The sequence below is a fragment of the Sorex fumeus genome, unplaced genomic scaffold (genome assembly GCF_029834395.1).
Source record: "Sorex fumeus unplaced genomic scaffold, SorFum_2.1 ptg000240l, whole genome shotgun sequence".
Classification (NCBI taxonomy): Eukaryota; Metazoa; Chordata; class Mammalia; order Eulipotyphla; family Soricidae; genus Sorex; species Sorex fumeus.
In genome coordinates, this window is record NW_026606297.1 from 7,120,650 (window position 1) to 7,140,549 (window position 19,900).

General features: G+C 36.9%; 1 long non-coding RNA gene across 1 annotated transcript in view; it reads right to left on the reverse strand.

Moving 5' to 3' along the window:
* The window catches only part of LOC130018151 (uncharacterized), a 636,014-nt gene that overhangs the window by 586,561 nt on the left and 29,553 nt on the right, over window positions 1-19,900 (reverse strand). The window lies entirely within an intron of this gene.

Consider the following 19,900-nt stretch of genomic DNA (forward strand, 5'->3'; position numbering starts at 1 on the left):
GGTTGGCCACCTGCAAGGCAAACACCCTACCCACTGTGCAATCACTCCAGCCCAGAGTAATGAAAGCAAAAATTGCTTTAAAGAAATTATAATACTTCCGTCTACAGGTAATGCCTAAATTATACATGAAATAGAGAATATGGTGACTACATTTGTATTAAAGCTTTATTATTAAAAATTAAGATATTTTCCCCCCCAGTACCCTTTATGACCCAAATCTGGAAAAGTTCATTTTAAAAGTTATAAAGTGATAATATAATTCTGCTATTCAGATTTTTTAATTTAATAAAAACAAAAAATGATATAAAAGTATGATCTGATCTTTAGTATTTGAAGGACAAAATCCATTCTTGGGATTTACTCATTTATCTTAGTGTCAAAGTGTTTACAGATGTGAGATCTGGGGTTGACCTGATATAGGAAAAAATCAATAAACACATATAATTTTTAAAAAATCATTTTATTCTCCCACTCTTTCAAATCATTTAGAATGTATTGGAGTCTCTCAGCCATAAATCCATAAAAAAATTTTCATAATGGGAATGATGAGTCTTATAATACCCTCTTGAAATAGAAATCTATAGATTTCCCCACTTTCATAGGGTGACTGCACATTAGATGAGTGATTTATTTAGTAAAATTCTCTAAGATATAAATTTTTAATTACTTCTTGAGAATTATTCAAGTTACTATGATTCAGTTTTTTTTTCAGAAAAGTGTAATCAAAAGGAATTAAATTTTATTTAATAAAAATAAAAACTGCTTGCATATTTTGGATAATGATGTTCGTAATTACAAATTTTGAAAAGAAATGTGTGTATGCATTATTTTGAAATTCATAACAAACAAACTGTCCTCCCATTGTTCATCGATTTGCTCGAGTGGGCCCAGTAATGTCTCCATTTTTTTTTTTGAGACTTGTTTTTACTGTGTTTGGCATATTGAATACCTTGCAGGTAGCTTGCCAGGCTTTGCCGCTCGGGCGAAATACTCTCGGTAGCTTGCCAGGCTCTCCGAGAGGGATGGAGGGATCGAACCCGGCTTCATAACTTGAGCTAAATTCACTCTTACAATAAATTGTTTAATTCCTGTAGATGGTACTAAAGGGAAACAACATATGATTAAAAATGTTGAAAAAACAATGTAATGTTTTGCATTTGAATCATAACATGTTTGCTTTCTTATGTTTAATATAATTTCTCTAAACATGTTCAGAGTTATCCAAAGGTGATGTTTCAATATACACACATTAATTAACAGAAGATAATTAAAGGTGTGTGTGTGTGTGTGTGTGTGTGTGTGTGTGTGTGTGTGTGTGTGTTTTAGGGTAGTCTGGAGTTGGAAAGAAATAGGAAAAGACAGAAAGGAAACTGTAGGGGATTTTTTAATCTATTGGTTGGGTCAACTCCAACTTCAAGCCAGCTTTGATGCTGCAATCTTGCGACAGAATTTCATCTCTGTGAACACTGGCATTTGCTCTCAAGACCTTCAAATGTTTAATTATTACCATGAATATTATCAAGGGTGGTCTCCTTTATTTAAAGTCATTTGATTTTATATTTCACTATATTTATAATATACTTCGGAGTAATTATTGCTTAACAATTTTGTATTCTACCTTACTTAAATTGACATAAAATCACAGATGGGAACAAAATGAAAATAAAAATGAGAAAAGCTGAAGTACTATGTAACTGTGAAATTGAGTATATACTTTCTATGTACAGTAAAACTTAACAGGTTTCAAAATAAGTGTGGCTTCTTTATAGTGGACTGGAGCGATAGCACAGCGGTAGGGCGTTTGCCTTGCACGCAGCCAACATGGCCGACCCGAGTTCGATTCCTCCGCCCCTCTCGGAGAGCCCGGCAAGCTACCCAGAGTATCTCGCCTGCACGGCAGAGCCTGGCAAGCTCCCCGTGACGTATTCGATATGCCAAACACAGTAACAACAAAGTCTCCAATGGAGACATTACTGAGTCCGCTCGAGCAAATCGATGAACGACGGGAGGGTCTTTCCTTTCCTTTCCTTCCTTTCTTTATAGTGGGTAAGGTGTTTGCCTTGCACGTGGCTGAACCGGCTGACCTGGGTTCGATTCCTCTGCCCTTCTTAGAGAGCGGGGCAAGCTACCTGGAGTATCTTGCCCCCATGGCAAAGCCTGGCAAGCTGCCCAATGTGTGTTCAATATGCCAAACACAGCAACAGCAAGTCTCACAATGGAGATATTACTGGGCCTGCTCAGCAAATGGATGAACAACAGAGGACAGTGCTCCAGTGCTTCAAACTATAATACCTAAAACCTAAGGGTTGCCTGAAGGCAATTAAAACTATAAAGAATATGTATGAACATGAAGCAATTACAATGTTGGTGGTAATGGAAAATATTTTAATGACCTGGGAAAACAATTTAATATCTCCTAACACATTGTCAGAATCACAAATCCATGATGTAACAATTTTCACTCCAACAGAACTTTTGCAGAAATACACTTTTTTATAGCATCATATTAAAAGAATAAAGGAAATGTATTAAAAATAAATTGAAACTATATAAATTAAGGTATATTTAAAGAATGAATTAAAATGTGCTATGCTTGTGCATCAAAGTGGTTGAGTTTCATTATCAGAATATTTGTAGAATGGTCCTATTTGATCAAAATGGTTTCCAAGTTAAATATTATATCTCACTAATTAAATAAAGATAAGATTTTAAGTTTTAAAACTCAAAATATTAAGTACATTTAAATGAAAGGATCTAGAATGAAATTGAGAAAGAGCAAACAAATTTTTAAAATATCATTAAATTTTTATCTTTAGCAAGAAATTTGGAAATTGGTTGGCTATCTAATAATTATCCTTTTGATGTAGTTAATATATTTCAAAATAAGAATCATCAGACATCTAGCAGTTATATTACTTCACTGAAAATGTTTTGAGACATGCAAAATACTAAAGTCTATCATGAGTGAATAGAACTAAAGCAAATGTAGAGTAGCGTAATTTCAAATTTGGCACAATTTAATTATGAACATGTAGGCGGAATAACAGGATGATATTATATCATATCTTTAATAAATGAGCGATAACACAGCAGATAAGGTATTTACTTTGCATGCGGCTGACCCGGGTTCAATTCCTCTGCCCCTGTGGGAGAGCCCGGCAAGCTACCGAGAGTATCTCACCTGCCTGGCAAAACCTGGCAAGCAACCCATGACTTATTCAATATGCTAAAAACAGTAACAACAAGTCTCACAATTTTTTTGTGAGATGTTACTGGTGCCTGCTCAAGCAAATCAATGAATAACGAGAGAACAGTGACAGGGATGATATTATTTTCTGGTATTTCCTTTATATTATTTTGTCAGAATCCTGATCAGTTAGTAGACTCCGACACTCTGGAGTACGATCCTCCTGGTTTCTGGACTTACTCCCTATAGGAGAGGGAGTGGGAAGGGGAGAAGCCTCTGCCCTGGCCCTCCGCACACCTTGGACTCCTCAGCCACCAAGAAAGAACCACGTGGAGGGGAGAAAGCTGGTGATCAAATAGGAATCCGTTTATTAACTTTCACACAGGGGTTTTCATACACACATTTCAGGGGCAATCCACTTGTATCACACTTACCTTATCAGGCTCAGTACAGATGTTAAGGATTTACATCTCCTGCTCTCAGGACCAGGTGTATTGGCTCAAGTAGATGGTAACGATTACATCCTTCATCCTCAACTAGAGGGCCTGGAGTGTGTGGAGTGCTGAAGCAAGCCCCCGGGCCCCTGTAAACAGGGCGAGGTCTTTCTTTCAGGGGCAGGGGATTTAGTAAAATTCTTAGGCTGGCTACTGAGGCCCCACTTTATTTCATGAAATTTCAGATATTTTTCTGATATACATGTCACTGTCACTGTCACTGTCCTCCCGTTGTTCATCGATTTGCTCGAGCAGGTCCAGTAACATCTCCATTGTGAGACTTGTTGTTACGGTGTTTGGCTTATGGAATACGTCGCGGGTAGCTTGCCAGGCTTTCCCGTGCAGGCGAGATACTCTCAGTACTCTCAGAAATACTCTTAGTAGCTGGGCTCTGGAGAGTGTCGAAGGAATATAACTCAGGTCGCCCAGGTCAGCAGCGTGCAAGGAAAATGCCCGACCCACAGTACTGTCACTCCAGGTACATGCATGTAATGTTTAAATATTTTAAGGTATTATTTCACGTAGTGTCTGTATTAAAACATAAAAAATAATAATGATGGAAATCCTTCCCTGCTCCAAGTAATTTTACAAAAGTGAAATAATTTTATTAAGGAAATGTGAGAGATAAGAGAGTAAGATGAGGGATTCACTAAAGTAATTGCTATATTCGTAAAAGTTATTTAAGTTAATAATATTTACTTTATCAACAGATTAGGCAATATGATTTGTATGTATAAAAAGAAGTATGCTTTAATTTCTGGATGCAGAATTATTCTAGGCTTATTCTTCACCATACTTAACCAAGTGATCCAAAGTTAACTAAGAGAATCTTATAATATACATCATATGGAAATAAGTGTTTATAAAAAGATTATTCACCCAAATAAAGCGATCTATTTATATATGTATTAATGAAATGTATTAAAATAAGTATTCTCATATTTTTCACATTTAAGCTGAATGAAATGTTAACTAAATATAGAGAGACTGATATAAACTCCTATAATTAAAAAGAAAAAGTTAAAAAATGATATCTTTTCTAGCCAAAAATTTAAATTACAAGGGAAATACTTAAGAACTGTAAATCTTGTCTGTTTTGGGGAGAGTAACTCTGACATTTGAGAAAATGTAACTGCCTTTTAAAAAGCCAAAATACATTTTCAAAGATTTTACTTACTTTCTGTGTTTTAAAAGAATAAGAAAGAGGATTAATTCTATAAGCCAGTAATGATTTTATGAGTGTATACTTTTTCCAAACAAATGTAAAGGCCCTGGGTTAAATTCATGTCACTGTAGGGTTCCAGCAAAATCAGTGTTACCTAAAACTGCAAGAATATTCTGAGAATCTACACCTACAATTTCTGAGATTGAGCACTTTAATTCTTACCTTAAACTACATAATATGTTGGTATTATAAACTCACATTCATTGATGTGTTGATTTGACACACATATTTGACACACATATTGTTACTAGAGAATATTTCAAAACACTTTTTATGCTCTTGATTTTCATACAGCCATGATGAATCAGACTAAGTTTAGTGATTTCCCAAATCAGTATTTTTTTTTAATTTATTCAATGAGAGCCACAGAAAAATAAAACATAGAAACCCAACTAGAAAATAATTAACTTTGGGATAAACTGCAGGTCTGAGTAAGGAGAAACCTATCTTTTCAAAGATACCTATCAGTAAAAACTACGCAGAAACAAAGTTCCATACTAATTGCTGAGTATGAAAAGTTGAACTGAATATAGACCTAAACATCAAAAAACTTCATGGCCAGTGGTAAAAAATGTGTTTGGAAGACCATAAGCAGTGGCAAGAAACAAGGTGAGTTAGACGTCATATGCAAAACAATCACCTTTCCCTCTATCCTATTGTCCTACCAATTTTTTCTTAATTTTCAGATTCCTAAGAATGTTTTTTATTGCTACAGAGCACTCTGAAACAGAAACAATTCAAAGAACACCTCAGTCAAACTGGAAACATAATTCTTCAATGGCAGCTTTTTACCCTCTAAACCCTAGAGAAGGACAGATACAAGAGTGGCTAGAAAAAGAAGTTGTAGGTTTATTTGGAAGATTATTTAGTACAAAACTGAGATGGACAAGAATTTATAGGAAGAGGAAAAGAGCAGAGGGAATCGTTTTGAGATTTGACAGTAATAAATCTGCTACTCTTGCTCCCTTTTGAATTCGCCCATAATCTAACACCATGGGTCATAGCATTCTCTGTGATTACTGGGAGCAGAGAGGAAGAACAAGGATCCTGACCTTAGTAGAGGCATTTTCCATTGAATTATAGGATCAGTGAATCGTTTCCATGGCGTTCTGATGATATTAGATGATCAATAAGAGAGAGACATGTGTAAAGAACTCTACTGACGCAAAGAAGAGAGTGACTACTTGTCATGGAGTGATGAACTATTTAAAATTGTTGCCTAAAGGACAATCTTTCCATTCTTATGTAAATAATTTGAGGAATGAAGAATGTTAATTTTAAAGTTAAGTTTACTAAGGTGTGGGTATTGGGTTTTGACACGAAGTAGTGTAGGGTCCTAGGATTAGTAGAAGCAGAACAGTCAGAGGTTGAAAGTGGCAAGAAGAAAGACCCAGAAAAGAACAATTGTCTAGTGGGTCCATGGCTTCTACCTAAGAAATCATAACCCTAAGTATATTACCGAGATTGTACCTGGTCATATTCCACCAGAAGTGAGTAGGCAGAGAGAAAAACAGAAGTGATTCATTGGTTAGGTTTCTGGAATACAAAGAATGTCAGGAAAATAGTGGTATTAATGGATTGCATGAAGATCATTTATTGCTTCCTATATTTGGTAAAGGTAAAAGATTTTAAAAATGAGTGTGTGTTCCATTAAGGAAGACACTAACTCTTTGTACAATGAAGCATATAAGTTTAAAAATTACCATTTATGACATTTTTATAAATTGCATATTATTAGCCTTATTATAAAGTAGCAGAAGGACTAGACGGAAACATTTTTTTTTCTAAATGGGACTGCACATACTTGATTGTTGAACCTGACCCTAACTCTCTATATATCATAACCAACCATTTGCCATCTAAAAAAGCCTAATTCTCCAGTATTCCTTTGGATATCATTTATACAATGGACTTAGGGAAATGGTATAATCAAAGTGCTACTGAACATTTCAGAGTTACAGGTTCAATCTCTTGATATCACACGGATTCCCTATGAGCACTGCCAGGAGAGTTCTCAGAGCACCAATATTGGAGTAGGAGAAAAAGATTATTGGGTGTGAATCCTCAAAAAAATAAAAAGTTCAAAAACAAGATTATTAATAAATTTAAGCTGGAAGAACAGAATCTTAAATCAACTGCAGAGGGTTTGTGTCTACAAATAACTCACATTTGAGTAGTGAGGTTCTGAATTTGAAAAGGAATACAGTGAGTTCCACTAATTAATTTTCATAGAAAGGTAAATTTTAGAAGTTTGGGGATTAATCCACTAGAAGGGTTAAGGAACAAGATCTGAATGAAGTTTTAAACTCCGAAGGATTTAGAAAAATTACAATGAAAGAGTTTATTGTCAACAGTATACAAATGGTGCTATTTTAAATAAAGCCTTAGAGTAAATGAATTTAGCTATTTGTAATTAGAATGGGTTACTGTAAAAGAACAAACATGGTTATGAACAGAGAGTGAACATGTGTGTTTGGAGAGTCTAAGGTACTGCTGGTGAAGTAAAGAGATTATCACTGTGATTGAGGAGAAGTAGGGAATGGGCTACTATGAAAGGTTGCTGACCTCATCTATTCCGTAATTGGTTTTGGTAGAGTGAGAAAGACTGATGATTCAGGTGAAAAAGAACTTTTAAAATTTTCTGAAAGATAATACTATCAATTTCTTTATAAAGTCAAGGGAAAGACCAACAGAAATATTGAGATAGAGTAAAAATGTTCAGAACCTGGTGAATAAAATTTATTGCAAGATTTTTTTTAAGTAAATGGAGGTCTAAGGATATGAATAAAACTTGATTCTGCAGTCTGAAATATCTGGAAGTGTGATCAGATTACATTATAAAAGAAAACAAATGTTACAATAACATGGAAATGTTTCAATTTTAATCATACCCAGAAAATGCAAACAAGCACCGTTAAAAATGTTGTAGGCTGATAGATTATTGGATAATCTATAATAGTAAGCATTCTATTTTGAACCCCTCTAACACTTTTATAATCTATGCTGTGTTATTTTGCCATATGTTAACCATCATGAAACTGACTCTTTTTTAAAGCACTGTGGCAGAAAATTTTAAAGTGGTTCTTGTGAATTCTGTATCTTGATTTTCACATCATTGATGAACTGAGTGAATGTTGAACTTGGCACTTTATTTAAAAAACGAAAGAATAAAAGATAGCCTCTCTGTCCTAAGATCACACTAGGTGACAACTCATCCTTTAAAGAAGAATTATATCCCTTGTTGAACTTTATTGAGAAAAAAAGTCAGGTTGGGGCAAAACAGGTGGTAAGAGATTGAGGTCAGGTTCTAGTCAATAGATCAACTCTCAAGAAACTGAGTATCTCAGTTATAATAAATTTTGCTTTGTTTGGTGGCCATACCCAGAAGTCCACAGGGATTACTCCTGACTCTGTGCTCAGATACTCATTTCAACTGAGTATCTGAGTCAAAGATTAACAAATAACCAAATGTCGTAGATAACATTAAAAATTAAATATTAAATTAAATGCATTAAAAATGATTTTTTTTCCAATTTGGCTTCAGTGAAACTAAAATCTCAAACAACACCTTAAGTTTTATGTGACTCTGTAGCTATATGCTATATACAAGTAAAATTTGACCCATTTACTGGAAACTAGCCCATAAACGTTGTGCTGCTTTATACTTCTAAGTGTGTAAATGCCATTAAGAAGCACTATAGTACTGTCATCCCATTGTTCATGGATTTGCTCGAGCGGGCACCAGTAACAGCTCCATTGTGTGACATCTTGTTACTGTTTTTGGCATATTGAATACGACACAGGGAGTTTGCCAGGCTCTGCTGTGTGGGCGGAATCTCTTCGTAACTTTCCAGGCTCTCTGAGAGGAACAGAGAATTGAACCCTGGTAGGCCACGTGCAAGGCAAATGCCCTACCTGCTGTGCTATTGCTCCAGCCATTAAGAAGCAGTAGAATATAAATATAATTTCTGAATTTCAATCCCCTAAACTAAATGGATATAACAAAAGTATTTTCCATAGTAAAATAGTAAAAACTTCAATAATATTAAAGAATGTAAGATTTTTGGATCATTATTAAAAATAAAATACGTCCTAGAATAAAGACATTTTATTTCCTTATGTAACCTAAGTGTATTCAATGTTATATATACTTGTCCCTCAGAGAGCGCCAGATGGAAATGTACCCAGAAACTGCCCCATCAATCAACTGAGAATGCCAAAAATAAGCATATGTTTTGTCACACAATAAAATGCCTCACCAGCCTGCACAAAATAATTTAAATCAGAAACAAATTTTCATAACAATTACATATTAAGTAAAAAGTTACTAATAATTCAGTGTTTGCAATTTTAATCAGCAAAGAAAAAAGGGGGAAATTATAGACATATTCATAGAACAATGATTATATATGCCTGACATTTACAGAATAAATGTCATAAATGCTATTTTTTCTCCATAAATCTATTGATTCCTTATTAAATACCTTATTTCACTAGATTAGAAAAAAAACAAGATGCTCTTAAAACACAATTTAAGACAAGGGAAATACAAATCATATGTGGAAAATCTGAAGGTATATTTTTATAGATAATTAAGTGTAAACATTTTACATGAAATATATTGCTATGATATATTTATGATATATGTTTCAGAACACCATCATTAACTCCTCTCATATTTCTTAACCTGGCATAGCTATAGATGGTTAGTGTTTTTATTTTATGTGTTTTATTTAAGAGCATTCTCTTCACAATGTTTAATAGAACATTCACTTGATAATAAAAATAAAGTTTATATTAGAATTGTATTGATAAAAAACGTTTACTAAAAATAAACAGCATGAACTCCCCAAAGATTAGACATGAGCTTCTGCCATATATCTCTAGAAGAAAATAAAAAAACACATAGAAATAATATATTAGGAGTGTCAAGCTAGTCAGAAAACATTAACTGCACACCTACTGTTTCTGGCATTCGGCAGAATGTCCGACTTTTGCTTAAGGAAAAAAATGAAAGCCAAGAGAGAAGAGTTGGCATTCAGTCCTGAAATGAGTTGATGATGAGCAAATTAAACTTCTGCTTCAGCCTGGAGGGACTGATGTATAACTTTTCACAAGTAAAGTTGGTTATTCAAAAGGTAATGTCAACCATCGGTGAAATTCCGAAAGAATATTACATTAAAAGTACACAATAAATGTACTCTTATTTTCACAAAACAGTTTCCTTATACTCAAGTATGGTATGGGAAATTTCCCCAAGAAGCTAGAGCTGGAACAGAAAACATAATTTATGAAGCATTTCTCTTTCTGTATACTCCAACTACACACCCAACAACTGCCTCTGGCGCCATGAATCCCACCAACGGCCAAGACCCAGAGACTGTAAAACCCAGCTCCTGGAAGAGAACAGCACAGAGTCTCCTGCCCCCATGCCTGGCTGTCCTCGCTGGGGCCCCTTGGAGGAGGGTGGGCTGAGTTTCCCTCCCTGCCATGAGCAGAGCCCTGGCAGCCAAAGACTTCCATAACCAGCCACAACCATGCTGAGCCCACTCTCCACACACATGAAGGTACCGGGAGAGGAACAAAGGCATGAGGGTCCTGGGGCTGAGATCTTCAGGCTTGCTCAGATCGGGGCTGAGTATCCTCCACCCAGATCCTCCATCTTCCAGTAGGCAGGGGTCACACCCACCAACTGCCCCCTGGCGCCATTTAATCCCATCAATGGCTAAAACCCAGAGACTATAAAACCCAGCTCCCGGAATTGCACGGTTGCATCCATGGCCAGGCGACATCTTATTATCTCATTCTTGCTTTGGACACCCCGGAAGGCTAGCGAATGTAACCTGCCTACGTGGCAGAGTCTGGCAAACTCCCCGTGGCTTACCCAATATGCCAAATACCAGTGACAATGATGGGTCTCATTCTCCTAACCCTGAAAGAGCCTTGAATATGGCACTTTTTAAAATCTCAGGGCTAGGACGAAGGAGATGTTACTGGTGCCTGCTTGAGGCAATCTATGAACAACAGTATGATCGTTATCGTGATCGTGAATATTCCAATAGAAGGATGCAGTAATTTACTAATTTCAAAACAAAGAGGGGGAGATTTTGGAGAGGTATGGTGAGATCTATAACAGAATGCATGGAAATTGTTGCCAGAGTGAGAAAAACCCTAGTAAAATTTTATCTGAAATAACAAGAAGAAATAAGGTGAATTATGCTATCATGGAAGAAACAATGTCTATTGTAACGTTTGAAAATAAGAGTCAAGAATTATGAAGGAGACTTGAAAGACCGCAGATGTGACTCACAGCAGGAAGGAAAATGGCAGTATGATTGTTAAAAACACAATGATGTTAATCAAGTTGTTTAAAATGCTTTAGCCACTGTCACTTTACAAAATGTAATAGGCGTGGTTTCTAGGGTCAGCATTCCAACACAACTTTCTCTACCACAGCAACTGTCTCTTTCCCTCTTCCCCCGTTGCAGTGTCTCCCTCCTAATGCCCCCACCCCTTCGATATGCTTCCTACTGAGGACACGTTCTCAATATCTGTTGCTAATCTACTAGTATGTGTCCTTATATGCTGCATATTCTGTGTTGGTCCCTGTCCTTCTGACTAACTTCTTTCAGCCTGATGCTCTCCAGATTCATCTGTGTTGATAGCAGACTGCAGGATTTCATCTTTTCTTATGGCCTAGTAGTATTCCGTTGTGCATATGCGCTAAAGTTTCTTTATGTAGTTATCTGTTCTTAGACACCTAGATTTTAACAGTTTCAAATTTTGAGAATTGTGAATAGCGTCTTCCTTGTGTTGATCTGACTTTATCAGAAATAAACCTGATTCTCTTCCAGTCAACGCTGTCCTCCCATTGTTCATCGATTTGCTCAAGCGGGTCCAGTAACGTCTCCATTTTTGAGACTTGTTGTTACTGTGTTTGGCATACTGAATACTTCACGGTTAGCTTGCCAGGCTTTGCCATGTAGGCGAGACAGTCTCGGTAGCTTGTCAGCCTCTCCGAGAGGTGCAGAGGAGTCGAACCCAGCTCGGCTGAGCTGACTGTGCACAAGGCAAACACCCTACCTCTGTGCTATCGCTCCAGCCCGGTCAATGCTATATTTAAAATTGCCTTGAAATTGAGAAACTAGAAAAGAAAGTTGCTTTTTACAGCTTGTTCCATGGATGTTTCTGTTACCTCCAAGCACCAGAACATGAAATGAAGTCTTGAAGAAGTCACGAAGCTCTCCCAGACAGTGCTCTTGACAGAATTCAAAGGCTTGCCTGTAATTGCTTATAGGTTTATTTCTCCCCAGATTGCAGCATGTCCTAATTCAATATTGGTAATTGCTGGATTTCTTAGATGCAAGAGAGCCCATGTAATCAGTAAGGCTTATAAAGTGAATGGGAATATTTTAGCAAGCTGTCCAGGAAAGATCCATTTGTCAGCTTTGACACGAGCCACAAAGGAAAGCAGCCACTTTTCTCGCATGATTAAGCCAATAGAGCTACTATTGAGTAAAAGCATTCACTCGCCGCCATGCAGAATGGATAAATTAACATACTAATTTTTCAAACTCTTTTAACATTGATTAGATGTGGCCTAAAACAGGCAATTGATGGAATTCTTGCTGACACAGCAGTGACAGAGCATTCCTCAGCCTGAGTTCTTGACTGGACTGGCATCAGCTCCTCCTTACCATACTCATGAAATCAGCTGGAAGCAGGGGGTTGATGATGGGGGGTGGGGGGCGGGTACCTCCTTCATGTCAGTCCACTGAGGCCTGGATAATGGGTTTTCTGGTACAACAGAAAATTTGTATAAAATCCAAAGTCAACCACTACATTTTCACCATGTCTAAAAGAAAGAAACAGTTCCTCTGAGGACAGCATATTTTTTTTCATCACAGATTTTAATCTTGTATTTCTTTTTTTCTGCTTCCTTAACATTTCTTGTGGGAGAAAAGTTATTTTGTCAACTGACAATAAGAAATTCTTCGAAAATGATCTCCTGAGGCTCCCAAATCTCTGCTTCCAAGGGGATCTCTACAAGAGAAAATGCTATCCCTGGTCATATAATTTCTTTTTAGTTTTCAAGTTTATTTTCGTTACATCAGGAACCTGTGATGTAATACACCTCCTTCTGTCTTCCTTTTATCCATATCAGATCATCCAGTGATTCAAAGAGTGGATTTGCAACATTTGGAAGGCAAAGCTGAGCTTCTGTAAAATCTCATGAATGTCTCTGAAATAAATAATTATGTGTTCTGGATCATCTGCTAAAAATCTTAAAAATTATAATAGGGGATGGAGCGATAGCACAGTGAGTAGGGCATTTGCCTTGCATGTGGGTTCGATTCCCAGCTTCCCATATGCTCCCCTGAGCATCGCCAGGAGTAATTCCTGAGTGCAGAGCCAGGAGTAACCCCTGTGCATTGCCAGGTGTGACCCAAAAAGAAAAAAAAATAATAAAATTTAACACTACAAGATAGCAATAAACCTACTTTCTCAAGCTATTTTATTTTTTTTCTGAAAGAGAAATTATTTTTAAATACGTTTTCAAAGTTACTTATTTTTTTTAACTGAATAACTGAGATACACAGATATAAAGCTGTTCATGATTGGGTTTCAGTCATATCATGCTCCAACACTATCTGATCACCAGTGTACATTTCTCAACACCAGATCCCTAGTTTCCCACACGGCTCTCCCCCACCTCCGTGTCTTCTCTCTGTCTCTTTCTGTCTCTGTTTCCAACCCCCCACCATGGACATTATGGGTCGAAATACAGATACTGAAAGGTTAAAACTCAGTTTCTGTCCAAAGTGGTCATTTCCAAGTATTATAGTCAAGCTAAGTATTCAATCTCTCTTTTCTCATTCTTGGTATTTCTCAGAGTGTGCTGATAGCTGTGTCATCAAGGATCACTCCAGGTAGTGCTTCAATGTCTGTGTTGTGCCAGGGATAGGGATCAAGCTGGGGCCAGCCACCTGTCAGTGCCTTAATCTTTGTCCTATCTGACCCCTCTCAAATGCAAAATGTTAATAATATGGCTACATGCATTTCAATTATTTGAAATACAATAATTAAAGCATATTACCTAACCCCTATGATAAAAATTTTCATCAAATGAATGAAAAAATGTAACTTGAATGTTTGTAGAGAAAGGATAACTCATAACAGTGTTACTGGGAATGTATATCTATTCAGTGTCTATAAAAAATATTACAGAGTCCTTAAAAAGTTTTTAAAAAAGACCATAATGAGTCCCAGGATTTATCTCAATATAGAAAATTTTAATCATATGTATCTATATGTCCATTATTTTCTTTATAGCTACATAATTTACAACAGCTTAAGCAAGGAATCAATGTACATGCCTATTGATGGGTAACTGAATAAAGAGATAGTTGTGAGTATATTTAACTGGATGTGCACAGCTAGAAAAATACTGAAATATTGATTTTTGTTACGGAATGGGTGAGGTTTGAGATTATTCTTCTAGGGGAGAAAAATGAGGTTGTAAAAGTCAGTCACCACTTGGTTTTATTTCACTTATGAAATACAAATTAACATTCAAAAAACCACTTTTATTATCTGAGAAATAGGGTAGTCTCCAGTGGAAGACTCAAAGGGAGATGGAAAAAAGGATCAAGTAGGGCACCATGATGGTGAGAATGGGACCAGAATCTTGTTGGGAAGTGTGGGAAGGCATATGCATACATTGTGCTTTGAAGCTCACTCAAAGTTTATACAGAATTATAAACGAATGATAAATTCACAAAATTTCATTAGACATAGAAAAGTTGGTAATTATACAAACTATGGGTTGACACTTGACATTTTAATTAAAGATTCATATATTCATTGAAAATCTAAAATTAAAGCTATTTTATGATTTAACTGGTATATCTTTCACTCTTCAAAAAATTCTGAATTTAACCTTTACTTTAAAAGTCCTTGACTAGTAAGTTTACAAAACCTACATGTCATGAATTCACTAGATTCTTATTTCTACTGAAACCAATAATTTAGAGTATATGGATGTGCCACAAAAGTTCAAAAGTCTGGAAGGGTCAATAGTGATTTAGGTGTTTACTGTGCAGACAAACAACACCAGTTTCATTTCCTGCTTGACACACAGTACCTGAGCCCTGCCAGGAGTGATCCCAGGGCATAGAGTTAGGCGTAAACCCTGATCGTAAGTAGGTGTGGCCACTCACCACATGCACACAAAAATTAATAATGTTTTGAATAACCACAGCCTTTACTATAAAGAGTATCTTTGGTAGTGGTACTTCGACTGTATAGTTTATATTAAAAAATACTCCAAAGTAAAACAAATAATTAAAATCTCATCTTTGGAGCAATTTTATTTTCTTTTAATTTGCCTAGTTCATTTATTCATGCTCATATCTCACATTAATGCTGAGCCCATTTCTGAAGTTAGTATACCTCTATTATGTGGCTTAGTAAATACTACACCAAAGTCAGTGCTCATGGTGTTCTGTGTCAGAAGACCAAGACAGAATTAATTTATTTCAAAAACAATATAGCACTGTAGCGCTGTCCTCCTGTTGTTCATTGATTTGCTCGAGCGGGCCCAGTAACGTCTCTATTTTGAGACTCGTTATTATTGTATTTGGCATATCAAATACGTCACGGGTAGATTGCCAGGCTTTGCTGTGCGGACAAGATACTCCTGGTAGCTTGCCAGCCTCTGCGATAGGGGTAGAGGAATTGAACTCTGGTCGACCGGGTTGGCCGCATGCAAGGCAAATGCCCTACCACTGTGCTATCATGCCATCCAAAAAACAATATAAATAATTTTAAAAAAGATTGTTTCATACCCTTTGGTTCTCATTTGGTTCTGATTCTGCACTCATGAATTACTCCTAGTGTTAGTGCTCAGGGGATGACCAGGATTGTACCCAAGTCAGCCATATGCAAGGCAAAGGCCATCCCCATTGTCCCTTGTACTATTGCTCTGGCCTAATATATATATATATATATATATATATATATATATATATATATATCGTGGATTTGCTCAAGCGGGCCCAGTAACATATCCATTGGAGACTTTGTTGTTACTGTGTCTGGCATATCGAATACTCTCGGTAGCTTGCCGGGCTCTCCAAGAGGGGCGGAGGAATCGAACTCGGATTGGCCATGTTGGCCGCTTGTAAGGCCAACGCCCTACCGCTGTGCTATCTGTAGCACTGTAGCACTGTCCTCCCATTGTTGTTCATCAATTTGCTCGAGTGGGCACCAGTAACATCTCTATTGTGATATTTGTTGTTACTATTTTTGGTATATGGACTACATCACAGGTAGCTTGCCAGATTTTGCCATGGGGGGTAAAATACTCTCGGTAGCTTGCCAGGCTCTCCAAGAGGGGCGGAGGAATCAAACCCAGGTTGGTCGTGTCCAAGGCAAACACCCTACCCACTATGCTATTGCTTTGGCCCATATATATATATATATATATATATATATATATATATATATATAATATATATATTATATATATAGAGAGAGAGAGAGAGCTTTGAAGGAAACTTACAAGCTCTACACCAACCCTAAATGATAAGAATAAGAGCAATAAAGGATATGATTTGTTAGAAAATTTACCTAAGTTTTCTTGGAACATAACTAACAGCATGTACCTGTGAATTAAATAAGCCCTTTTTGTAAAAAATAAAACTCTACATTGAATAGTAAACGTCTTTTTCATTAGAATAGTTTTAGTATTTTGTATAAAAAATATGATGCTAAGAAAATTAATGGTAATTAATGTTAAAGAAACAAATTCAAGTTAAACAGTGTTATATACTGATGCACACCTATTGATTCCTTGGACCTTTATTCTCCCCATAGGCTTTCAGTCACACCCATTGGTAGTCAGAGAATGTTCTTGGCATTCCTGACGCTATGCACAGGAATGACACCTAGTGGTAGTCTGGGGGCATTAGCGGAGTTCTGATCATACTGGGGGAATCAACCACAGGCAAGAAGATTAGAGCCCTGCAATTTTTATCAACAAAGCAATTTTTTTTTCAGAAAAATTCTGTGTTTGAATATTCCATAAAAAATAATAGAACTAATTTCAATGTGCCGTGATATATCACTTCAGAAAATTCTCTGTTTGGATATCCCTTCAACTATTAATTATCTAATTGGATTGCAATAACTGTAGCAAAAAGTCCATGTGTAATGTTTTACATATACTTTTTATGTTACGTGTTCCTAGTAAGCTTTAAAAAATCCCCAAATCATTATCTATTCTGAAAAAAAATCATTTATATTTTATTAATCAGTAATCCAATACGTGTAAAACAATATCACCTTCTGCTATTACTTTTGTATAACTGGAACCATACAGCACAAATTTGGTATTCTTGAATTTAGATTGTTCATCTTAACTTCGCTGCATTCATGCTGTTAGTTATGTTCCAAGTAAACCCTGAAATAGATTTTGTGGACCATGGAAAGTGAAATCTATTGAAGAATAAAAAGTGGAGGCATTGCATAGTATGTGGGTTGTGCTTAAAAATAGAACATAAAAATCAAATTGCAGCAAAGTGTGGCATATACTCAACAACGTCTTTTAAATAGCAGGGAGTAAGACCAGAATCAAAGACCTTTTGCAAATTGTAGTTTGTTCCTTGCAAAGTTACATTTTCAATTAGACTAGACAATACTTCCCTAGTGAGCCTTTAAGATCCACTATAAAGGCACATTCAAACCTAGTGCCAAGTCTAGATTTGGCATCTATCATCCGCTCACAATTCTAGTCAGTTCTACTTTATTGTAAAATTTTGTCGTATCATAAAATCTTACTAAATTATCACTTGGTTCCATTGTATATGACATATTAAGGCTTCCCTGCAGCCCATTATCTTTGTCACCCTTCATTCAACCCTCCATCCCTTTATTTTCACCTCAATAAAATTTTCCTGTCAGCTCTGCTCCGTTCTGCTAGATTGCTTACAACTCTTATGTCTGCATTTGTGAATTCAGAGGCATTGTTGGGAATGGAGAATGGATACTATGGAAGCAATCTAATGTTTTTTTTCTTCAGTATGGTGGCACAATGAGGAAGTAGAAATTACATTTTATTTGATCTTATTTGGGGGCCGGGGGTCATGCCCAGAAGTTTTCAGGGTTTACTCTTGGCTTGTACCTTGGTATGAGGCCTGGAAGTGATTGGGGGAGTATTTGTACTGCCAGGGATCAACTCAGAGACAGTCACATGCCAAACCCAAACAACCCCCTTCCTTCCTGTACTATCTCAGCAATGACATTCTTTAAGTAAAGTATAGTAGGAACCTTTTTTTTTTTAATACTACAGCTCCTAAATTTATTTAACTGATGAAAACTTTTTAATTAAAAAATCAAGAAAACAAGTACTTTCCTGAATTCTCTCTTCCTTAGGCAAGCTGAAAGGTTGTCACAATTTATCTGAGGTAACTACTGCCCCTCTGTATCAGTCCGACCTCCAGTTGGTGGTGCGCAATCCATTTCAGGAAACACTGGTTCAAATCCATGATTCTGCTGTCAGATGCTCGCAATCATGGGGATTGCTCAGTGATTAGGGGAACATGCTTTGAGACCTGCGTTCAAACTGAGAACCGCATAACCACCCCCAACAATACCAGGTTTAACCCTGAAGGCCAAAAAAACACAGACAGAGCCTCTGTAGTCCTGCATCCTTCAACCCAAGCACTGAAACTCCAGCATGTTTAGCTGTGTATCACTGGGCATGGGCCCCGGTACTCCTGAGCACTGTGTGGGAGGCCTTTTCTAGAACAAAAGTGTTATACTGGTACATATAAAAACTAAGCAATCTGACAGTTGATTCACCTACATTCCTGTACTGCCAATTCACGTCTAAAATTCTAGAGCTAAATTTTTGAGGGCACCTGTGGGAGGTTGGCAGGTCAAGTATCTGCCTTGCCAAAGCCCCAAACAGCGGCATCGCCACTCACCCCACGGCTCGAGCCACACCAAGGGCTGGACTCCATTGCTTCACTAATATTCTCTACTGGATGCCAAAGTGCACATAATTTCAGGTACCCTGAGATGTAGGTTGAGAACTCTTGGGTCTTCATGGAATTGGGGTGGGTAGTCTCCCACAAACCCCACATACTTCTGGAAGCCCCACAGCCATGGCGACCTCCCTCAACCATTGCCTTGTCAACTCATTGGTTCAGACCATTGACCCTGATGTCTCTGAACCATGTGACACCTCCTAATTCCTCAATACTGAAATTCCATTAGGAGCACACCAAACTTGATCGAAAAGCAACATGGGAGCCAACTACACTCAACAACCTAAAGAAATAACACAGGAGTATCAAGTAACAACAAACACTTTATTAAATTCTTAGACAAGGACTTAACAACCGCATGATGAGCGATCACAATTTTCACAAGAAAATTTACATTTTCACAAATAACTCTACTAAATGAATTAGACATGTTAAGCTGCATTCTGGACTCCTGGCACAGTGCTCTTAATGGGAAGTCAAGGTTTTCAACATGGGATTGAATGAATTAAATATGATGTTAAATTGTATACTTAATCTCTACAGATTTTAGCTTCTTTTGACTAGGAACCACAGCAAACGGGTGTTTTACATCTCATTGTGAGTAAGATAAAATGCTTGCTTTTTTCTTCTTTTGTATCTTCAGTATGTTTTTGATGCTTCATGGCACTATATTGGTTTGCATAAATCCAGATAAAAGTCCTTCCTCTCTGTAATAGAGTCTACCCCTCATGCAGACAGGAAAAACCAGTTGTGGGACCCCAAAGCCCTCTTTCAGAGAAACAGTCAGGGAATTGGTCTAAATGACAGAAACAGGTTATTTAAGAGGTACTGTTTCAAGTACCCTACAAACCTCAGGGCGACCCTAGAGGCAGGCTGGCTCAAGAAAAGACAGGAAATTATCTTCCTTTAGTCAATTCACTGATTCCTTTTCAAAAGCTTTTTG